A 10550-nucleotide genomic window follows, 5' to 3' on the forward strand; every position below is an offset into this window, starting at 1 on the left:
GATACAATCAAAAGAATGTTTATCCTGCAGAAATCTGAGGCAAGTCTTTGGTATCATTGCTAGGCTGTGGGAATGGGTTTGCCACTGGCAGTCTGATTCTCCTGAAAATGCATGAATCTCATTTTTTTTCCAACTTTGAATCTCCATACTTCTCACATGCATGGGAGAAGTCAACAGTTGAAGCTAGTTCCTGACAGCCATGTAAATAACTTGGTAATTTAGTGGAATGCAGATGAAAATTTTGCAACACGATTGTATATTCGGGAAAACAATATCAAACAAAAAGCCAAGTGTCTGGCAGACCCTGCCATAGACAAGACTGTCATTTAGAGTCACCATCTTTGAAGATAATTACTGATTGTTATTGAATCTGCATCATGTATACACTATTCCAGACATTGTGGAATTCTCAGCTCTTTGGCTGTCTTATGATTATAGGACCTAATTATATGTTTGTAGTTCATCTCAAACAATCTGAAGAGGAGAAAGATACATAGACACTTAAGCAAGATGATTACTCTTCAATGAAATTAAAAACTGTGCTTTAGTAATTTAGTTTCATAATATCCAACCAATTGTTTTTATAACAGCATTCTTATGCTATAAAAAATTACTTATAAACCTTATTTATTCATAATTCATACTTTTGCCATTTGGTAGCATCAAATATCTGTGCATTTATAGAAAGACTACATACACACATGTGATTTAATTATGGTTCTTCGGAATACTGTAAACTTCCTTGTATTCCTACATGTAGATCCTAGCTCAACCTGAAGAAGCTAGAGAAAAAAGTAGAGATGGGGAGATGGATTCATGTGGACATGAGAAAGACGGGGAGGGGGAGACTGAGGCTCATCTGAGAGGTATAGAGATAAAATAGATTGATGGGGACATGAGAAAGGGAGGGAGGGGAGATTGAGGCAGATCTGGGAGTGGTGGGGAAGGACAGGTTGAGATGAAAGAAATGGAATAACCAGAGCAGCTACTTAAAACCTCTAGGCTAACATTTTGAAACCTGTGTTTCCCAAATACTCCTCACACACACCTACAGAATGTTCACCGTTAGTATTCCTGTTGTGTTACTTTGAAGCTTGCCTCCCTATAGCTTTTCTCACTTACACACATGTGTTTCTGAATCTGATGATCACATAGATTGGGCCAGCCTACATAGCTTCTCTCTCACTTAAGCATGGAGGGATAAAGAAGTCCATAGTGATATGCTCTTGTTATATGGTAAAATCTGCAACTTAAATCTAAGTAATGTTTTGTACCCTAGTGTGAATCAAGGCAACTGGGGAAGCGCAAGTGACAACCAAATTCTTAGGTACCAAACTTGGGAGGCAAGACTGATTTGGGGATCACAGGCAGCCCTCCTGGCGGTTCTGGGCTGTTAAACAAAGCTGCTACTTCCTGTTGTTTCCTAGGCACAGCTTCTCCCTAACTCTGTAACTAGCAAACGCCCCTCTGCCTAATAAAGGTAGAGGTTGCTTATCTTATACTGGAGATCTCACTGTGAGGAATTTGTAGTTGATCTACGCCACCATTGGTTTCAAGCACAATCAACAGTTTTGGAATATTTCCCAATGCACACAACAGAAATTCCATGTTAAAAATGCCTTTCTGTCATTCTTCTGACGTTTGAGAGAGAAAATATTATCTTCTGCTTCATTTTCTCCTTTTCTTGGAAGCCTGTCACCACAATGCCATGGTGAGCTTTACTACATTCTAAGGGGCCTGTTATAAAATCTGATCATTATACCCCACTAATGGAATGCTCGTCTTTAAAGGTGTTCTCTTATCCCAGAAGTGACTCTGTAACCCTGGATCCACATCTGCAAGAAATTCACTCCAGGACTTGCAGCTGTATTAGTACTTTGCTCTAGGAAAATGTTTTTTCTAACAGTAGTTTTTATTAAAAATCCCACTTATGATTGTAGATGTTGTACCCATATTCACAGCCATAATTCTTATTTAATTTAAGCAGGTTTATCACAGCCTGTCATTATTTATCATTAAAATGTGTCAGAGATTTTCAGTAATAGCAAGAGGGAGAAAAATTTTAAACTAGGTTCCAAAGCACTTGAAGATAATTTTATGTTTCTATACTTCTGCTATCCATGCTTGTCTTTTATGTAAATCAATGTCTTGTTAAACTTAGATTCACATACATTTCTTTCAAGTCCTGCCACAAAATCCTTTTAGGATGGGACCAGATATAAATGACAGAAAGAATGAAAGAATACATCCTTTCAAATATAATGACCCTACTCTTCTGTCTGTCCCCTTGAAGCACACAGTTTAGTTTAATTCTACCATCTGATCTTTTTTCCTCTTTTAGTGTTAAATGAACTTTTTCTGAAACAAGCAACTAGGGATGAGTAGCCAGGGAGCCAGGCAAACCTGTTAAAAGTAGTGCACAATGAGGAAAACCAGGCTCCCAGGTTCTGGCGGTCATCGTTCAAAAAAACTAGACCAGGGAGAAAATGATACAATTTAAGGCATCCGTCTGTACCATTTCTGTCCTTCTAAGGTGTTACATCTTAGCCAGCCTTATAACATTATTCTTGCTCTAGAAGAGGGTATTCACCTCCCAAGAGGCAGGGGAGTAGTAATGGAAAGATACAACAACCACCAAGGACAATCTCCCAGAGACAAGCTTCCTTCAAGGTAGGCCTTATCCACTGAAATTTCCAGAGCCCCTGAATTAGTACCAGCAGCTAGGGACCAACCGTTCAATACACAAGCCTTTGAGGGAAACTTCATATCTAAACCGTAATAGCAGCTTTCTGCAAGTGTTGGCGTGAACATTAGAGACAATGCGTTCATAGCCCTATGGTAAAGTAAAATAGCATATATATATATATATATATATATATATATATATATATATATATATATATATATATACAAATATATTACAAATTTATAATATGATCTTACGTAAAATGTAGTGATGCTATGTGAGCTGTAATCTAGCAACCTATCTGTGTGGATGGAAGTTCTATGTGGAGCCTGTAACATGGTTCCTGTTGTTCCTGTTGGGTAACTGCCAGTGTGACCCTTCCATACTCTGTGAGAAAGGTGCAAGCTCTTGGTCTCACCAGCCATGTCAAGGCCTTTGCTTCACAGGGTCTGTCTTATTTCTGATGACTTCATGCTAGGTGAGGTTTTTGTTGTTGTTTTTTGTTTCATTTTGTTTTGTCTTTTCTATAAATTAAGGAATAAACTGTTTTCAAAACCACCCTTTCCTTGCAAAATATTTAAGTTAATATGTGTGACTGGTATTTGAGGTAATACCACCTTTTTAAAATATAAGCCCATGTCAGACAGAGGAAGAAAGCTTAGATCAGGGCCTTCCATGGGAGATCCAAACTAGTATCTATATTTAGGGCTCATTTCTCCCACTCAAGTACTAACAAGACCCAACCGTGCTTATGTTCATGCTCAGACAGGATTGGGCATGTTCAGGGTAACATAAACCTTACTAGAGCCCAAATCTCCATATTTAAACAATGAACTTGAGATGTCTAAAATATGTTGATTTTTTTCTAAGAACTACATTGGGGTGAGAAAAAGAATAATTTCTATAAACTATTCATAAAATAAATTTGTCATACAGCCAATAGAAGTTTCATCTCTCTTATGCTCCCTTATAAATGTTATTAAAGGCTACAGAAAATTAAGAGAGTAAGAATGTTCAGTTTTTGGACTGGAGAGATGGCTCAGAGGTTAAGAGCGCTGTCTGCTCTTCCAGAGGTCCTGAGTTCAATTCCCAGCAACCACATGGTGGCCCACAACCATCTATAATGAGATCTGGTGCTCTCTTATGGTATCCAGACAGAACACTGTATATGTAATAAATAAATTTTTAAAAAAAGAAAAGAATGGTTAGTTTGTAGCTTTGCCAGATGAAGTCATAAAATTAATGATGTGGTGTATTACATTTGAGGAACATGAGCCAATAGATGACATGAACTCACTCATAGCTAAACTGTAGGCTCTGACAGCAGACCAGGGCCTTTAAGATATTGATTCCACATGTTGCATCCTTGGTTCCTAAGGGCAACAATAGTCCAGAACAAGCTTGCGCCTGAAACGTTCAGGACTGCTGGCCTCTAAGATGCTGACAGAACCACGAGCCATACAATAGAAATGTAATAATCAAATGTCCTGCCCCATGATGTGGAAAACCAAATAGTAAAATATTTAGGATAAGTCTCGAATATGGCCCACTCAGACTGATAAAAGTCCATTAACAGACACAAAGATTTTCAGTCAAAGGCCTACCCAGCAGGGACAGGCACTTACTGCTTAGCCTGACTGAGTAGATCCAAGGGATCTACATGGTGAAAGGAGAAAACAGACTCTTGCAAGTTGTCCTTTAATCTCTACTGTAGCATATGCCTCCTTCCCCCAGTGATAATAAATAACAATTTAAATACCTTTAAAATTCTGGTAATTTGAGTTAGACACATAAATCTATATAAATAGTAAGAGTAGATTATATTTGCAAAATTTTAGAATGTTTGTATGACATCTTTGGCCTTAGAATTTAAGTGGCTTCTGGGAGAGCAGGGTGCGGGGGGAGGCAGGGAGGGAAGGAGGACATTAAAGAAAAGAAAAGAAGAAAAGAAAAGCAAGAATCAAAGAGCAACTTTTCATGAGAACCTGAGTATTCTCAGGCCAGCTGATCCCAGGACTTTTAGATATTTCTGTGAGTTGTGTGGCCCTGTGAGTTGTGTGGCCTTGTGTTCCTTTAAGATGCTGATGAACTTTTGGCTACTAGTTTTTTACTCCAAACAAAGAAGTGTTATTTTTCATACATAATGGTTATTTCTCTTATAGAAAAATTGAGTTTAGTTTGGGATTAAGGTTCATCATCTGTGAAATTCTGGCCTGTTTTTAGTCTATAACTTATATTTAGGGAATTTGCTTCAAAGTTTCTTGGAAATCATTGTGTTTATTAAATCTGCAAACGTTGAATTGTCCTGGGTTCATAAGGGAAGTTATTAGAACTGCCCCTCCCACCATTTCTGAATGCTAGATTTGGGAGTATCACATATGTGCCTAGTCTAAGTACCTCCCCGACCTAAATGAAAACCTGCGTCTAAAGAGAATCCTAAGGAGGAAAAAATCTGGAAGGTGTGTGAGGTCCGTTGAATGAAGATCTCTGCAGTGTTCTGAACTGTGTGTGGTTCACAAAGGCAAAACATTTGCATTCTATGACCAGTTGCATAAGGCCAAGCGACAAATCATGACTGAAGGACTATTCAGTCCACTGCAGACTATCCCCACCCTATGGAGTGGAGATCACATTCTTTCTTTGTTTTTCTTCTGTTTTTGAGATGGACTAGAGCTCAATAGTTCAGTCTGGCTGGAATTTAGAATCCTCCTGCCTTGGCTTTCGAGTGTTAGGGCTGTAAGCTTGTCTACCACACCCAGCAAAATCTCATGTTTGACAAACAAACTGAGGGTTATTGTGTTCCTGTGCTGCGGTGATTTAAGTGACGTAACTACCGAAAACAGCTTGTAAAGTGAGAACTTCTTTTCAAGGAAAGCACTCCTGTAACTTTCCTGTGGAGAGGTTTTATGTGGTCAAAGGAGGGGACCTCATTTTGAGTGGAGAGAATGGCAGGTGACTGATTACTTCATTCTTCTGAAATGCTACAAACTAATCAGAGAGGAAAGCAAACACTTTCCACAGCTCTGAGAGCTGCCCTGGGGACCCCAGAGATAACCAGGGCACTGCTGTTCCCAGCCTGCCAGGGGCTCCATTGGAATGGAGGACTGCATTGCCGGCAGGGATCTCTGCCCAAACCAGCTGGGCTGGGCAAGAGGCCCGGATACCTCACTGACTAAAGGAAGATTAAAGCAGTAGGTAGAGTTTACCTGGTACACAAGAAGGGAAGATGCTTTGGGCAGATCAAATAATATGTGGAAAAACAAGAAGTGAGACAGCATGGATAGCAGCCATGTGCAGTTCTGAGGAGTGAAGGCTCTGGCATTAGAGTTTCTGTGTTTCAATCCTGTTTATCAAACACAAAGGAAAAGAATGATCAGTTACACAACTACCGCTTGCCTCAGTTTACTTATTTTAAAAACATGTTGTTTAAGAATTAAAGACATTAACAAACCTTCAGAGAACTCTTTGGAAGCCTTTTGCTACATGTTTCTTCTGGCTGAAATTAAGTGTGCAATATGACTGTAGCAGATTTGCACATGATTGAGGATTTGGTAAATGTTAGGTGTCTGCACTGTGTGGAAAACTGAAGACATGATTTTATGTGGTCCCTCCAAGGGTATTATGTATAATCCATTAGAGTTAGCGTATTCTGTAAGGTGATTCGATGCAAAGAAATTCAAGAATTATTATACTTACCACATACCAACAGCACAAACATGATACAGAATGTCTTTTGTTGATGCTAATAATCCCTTTTATGTAAATAAGCCAATGTGGACGAACTTTGATGTTTACCATTCCTACCCTAATGGTAGTTTTAACTTCTCCCTTAGACTCCTCAATTCATGTCAGACAACTGAATTTTTTAATCATAGGCCTGACCAGGTTTAACAAAAACTGTTTGTCCCGATAGACTATTGAAACCCTGGTTTCTTACTAAAGTAGGCATGGCTTTAAGGATACACACACCTTTTAGTTGTACAGCTTCTCCACGTAAATCTTTGCCCATCACAGTGCCCATGTCAGTCCTAATTTTTGGGTAGTAACTATATTATTTTCATCTCACCACTACCACTGAACCCAGGCCCAGGCTCATCACACGATAGCTAATATTCTAGAAATAAGAGGTGTTGGTGAATGAATCTGCTTATTTAAAGGCTGGTGTCTTGTATTGGAGGGATATCCTCACAGTCTTCTCTTGGGAAACTCAGGGGCACAAGGGAATTTTATAAAGAGGAAAAAGAAGTTTGCGCAACAGCAGTCAAGAAGGTGACAGGCTGAGGAGGGTGCTGAACCCATTCCTCCTTACCTGAGGGGCACACCCCCTTTCCAGCTCTGGCAGGAAGATTGCAGTTGACCTCAGCCTGTAATTTCTTTAAAGAGAGCTCTTGCTTTTGAGTAAGTTAAACTTGATAGCAGTCTGAGTGTATGCCAGTGGGTGTACAGGACTAATGAATGAGATGATTGGCGTGGGTGACCATGTTATGTGAAGGTTGTCGGAGAGTCTGGGTCTAGAACTCTAGAGTGGTTAGAGGGTAGCAGTGTAATCATCAGGTGAGAGTTCTCCAGCTTATAGACTGCAGAGCAAAGGTGGGAGGAGAAGCCACTCACAAAATGCTAGTCACTGTTACAAACCAGACTGACAGGCATATCAAACTACAGTTAGATCTGCAGCCCAAGTACATTTTGCTTGTTGCCTTATCCGTGGCCACTTTGGCTCACCTGAAACAGCTTCCACAGGGAAATCTCATTCACTGTTCTGAAACAGCAGTGACAGGCCATGACAAGTGGCATGACAGGACTGCACCAGTGCCCACCATGTGTTGTCAGGATGGCCTATGTGCTTTGGCATGGTGCTTTCTAGCCTTGAATCCTACTGTCCAGTCTCAAGGCCTTTGTGACATAGGCCTATTATCCTCTATATCCAAAAGAAAGCATCATATCCCCTCTGGCCCCTCCCTGACCCCTCTCAGGGGTCAGAGGGAGTTGTTCTCTGAGCTAAGCTAAGCCACACTCCCTACCTGTACCCAGGGTGGAGGTCCTGTTTTGTTTTTCACATTTTTTCATGTAGCCCAGACTTTCCTCAGACTTGCAACATATCCAAAGATTACCTTGAATTCCTGATTTTTCTTGCCTTTACCTCCTTAGCATTAGAATCACAGGGATGAACCACCAGGCCCAGTTTATGCTGTACTGGGCCTCAAACCCAGAGCCTTGTACATGCCGGGTAACCACTCTGCCAAGTGATCTTACAGCCCAGCTGTGGCTCCTGTTTCTTGGGTCTATCTCCTCATAAAGCCTCAGTAGAAGGGGGGGAGTCTGTCTGCTGTCTGCTTAACTTAATGTGCAAAGCCATGTTTGAAATACACTTTCTCCTCATCTGCCCCTCTAAAACCACCCAGCCAAGATCTACCATCAGAATTCCAGTGGTTCTCAGGCTTTGACCCATACCATGCCCCCTGCTAGGTAGGAGCACATCCTGCACCAGTTTCCAGCAGCTCAGCTAAGACCTTCCAGGCATCCTTCAGAGATCTGTGCAGCATGCCTTAATGTATTTGAAGATGGAAACAGGCACTGGATGAGGCTGCATGCAGATTCTCACCCAAGAGGAAACGGTGCTGTCTTCTATTGGTGCAGCTCAAAGTTGTACTTATCCAGCCAAGAAAGCAAATCAGGATCCCAAAGCTTTTATCTGAAAGAACCATCTACCCTCAGTTCATAATTTGTACTTTTCAAGGTACCTAAAACATCACTGGTTCTAGATTTGCTGATAATTATAGTCTCCTCCTCATTTTCCTTGATATGCAAATCTCTCTTTGTGGACACTGCAGAAGAAATAGGAATGACACTAAATGTAATTGTTATGTCGAATTATCATTACTCCTAGTATAATTAAGGCAAGTCTTGGGGTGGGGGTGGGGATGAGGGCAGGGTTACAGAATGTAAGTGCAGCCCCAGCTGCTGGTAAGTCTGCAGCAGGTTCCAAAACATTTTGCTCCTAAGATCTGTGGGGACTGAAGCAGCCAGGACCCAAGAGAATCTTGCAGTCCTTGAACTTGGTTCTCACTCTTAAGTCCTCTTTCCTGTCTCAGCTTGGGCTGGCTTCTGGATAAAAGCTTGCCTGAGAAATGGGGTGAGGTGACACCTCTGTTTCATGGTCCTTATGATGACCTATCCACCCCTACCCATTCACCCTGTAAGCTTGACTATGAGCTCTGTTCCGGGGTGCTGTTCCAGCCGGGAAGCAGAAGAGAAGGAAGAGGCCCTGCCCTCAAAAGTCTGGCAAGTATTTAGTTCCCGCTATGGCTGCCGATGGCTAAGGGCCCTTAAGTAACCTGCAGCAGCACGTGCACCCTCTGTGGCTCTTCCCTCAATATTCTCATCGTCTTCATATGGTGCCTTCTCTGTAGGTAGGTTCTCAGGTTCTTTGTGGCCTGCTGGCCCTTCTAGGAATACTTGCGCAGTCACAAAAAAAAGTAAAATAAAATAAAATAAAAATAAAAATAAATTCCTGACACACGGAAATAAGCTTCCCCTTGGTCCCTGTTGATCCTACAAGGACAGGCAGCGCCTCCAGCACTGCCTGATCAGCGGACCCCTCACTTTTCTCCTGAGGAATTTCTGTGGCCAACTCCCAGGAGCACGCACTGAACCAGATGGGATTCAGAACAGAGCCCAGAGATGCTACCCTCAGCAGGGCTGCGGGGGTGTCACACTGGGTCTCTGCCCCTGACCTTGTAGAAGGAGAGCCCCGCCCCACCCAAACTTGCCTTGGCCCTGAAGGTCTGAGCCTCATCCTTGCCCCTGCCACACTTCCTGTTTTGGTTCATTTTCAGCTGAGCAAGATCCTGCAGGAAGGATTGTACACTTAGGCTGAAAACAGCTTCCCATTTTTATTGTCTTCCTTTAAAAATTGTGTGTGTGGTTTGGTTTTTTTTTTTTTTTTTTTTGGCTTTGACAGAACAGAATAGAATTAGCTCAGCATAAGCTTGACCATCAGTGAAGGTAGAATTGAAAAGCAGAATGTCACTTTCCCTAAAAGGAATTGGAAGCATACTGACATTTCCTTCCTTGCCTGCTTCCTGAGTTACAGTCCATGGGCTTTTTTTGAATTAATGTACAAATACCAAGGGAAAAAACACTGTGTGGGATGAGGCGTCACAATAGGCCAGCATCCAGCCTAGCCCGCCAATGTTAATTCTCCTCCAATTCTGTCCCCGCTTCTTAAATACATTACTTTTCTATCAGCTCTTTGTGAGCCTATTCATTGAGGTGGCCATATAATGAAAAACAATCTCTCTTCCTCACTCACTGACCTTTCACTTAAATTTTGGCAAACCAATTCCAGTTGTGCCTCTTCTGCCCCTATAACTTACCTTAGAACTCATTTCTTGAGTCTTTAAGTTTTCTTTATCACAAGCTGAAAAGCTACTTAATGATACAATATTTAAATTTTTTTAGAAAACAAAGATGTAATTGGGTCATTATTGTTCAGAGATTCTCTATTTTAAGCTTTGTTTTGACCTGAAGGCAATTTGGATATTTATTTATATACACAAAGTATTTAGGAAAGTCTGTAATTGTCCTAACAGAAATACTTCAGTGCAGTGTTTTTTGTGTTTGTATATTATAAACCTCACCAAACGACTGAGATATCATTCTCTTTAGGAACACTGAAAATATTTTGTCTTTTCCAAGGAATAAAAACTAATGACTTTCAAAAAGTGTTGGATAGGTTCAGAAAGTTGTTAAGGTCACAGCCTAGGAACTGGCAGCTCCAAGAAGCAAGGCTCAGACACCCCACCCTCATCACAGATTAGATAGATAGATAGATAGATAGATAGATAGATAGATAGATAGATAG

At 41.1% G+C, this 10550-nt stretch overlaps 1 protein-coding gene across 2 annotated transcripts in view; it reads left to right on the forward strand.

Annotated features, from left to right (window-relative positions):
* The window catches only part of Pacrg (parkin coregulated), a 438897-nt gene that overhangs the window by 255111 nt on the left and 173236 nt on the right, over positions 1-10550 (forward strand). The window lies entirely within an intron of this gene.

Source organism: Psammomys obesus, unplaced genomic scaffold (genome assembly GCF_907164565.1).
Source record: "Psammomys obesus unplaced genomic scaffold, mPsaObe1.curated_primary_1811, whole genome shotgun sequence".
Classification (NCBI taxonomy): Eukaryota; Metazoa; Chordata; class Mammalia; order Rodentia; family Muridae; genus Psammomys; species Psammomys obesus.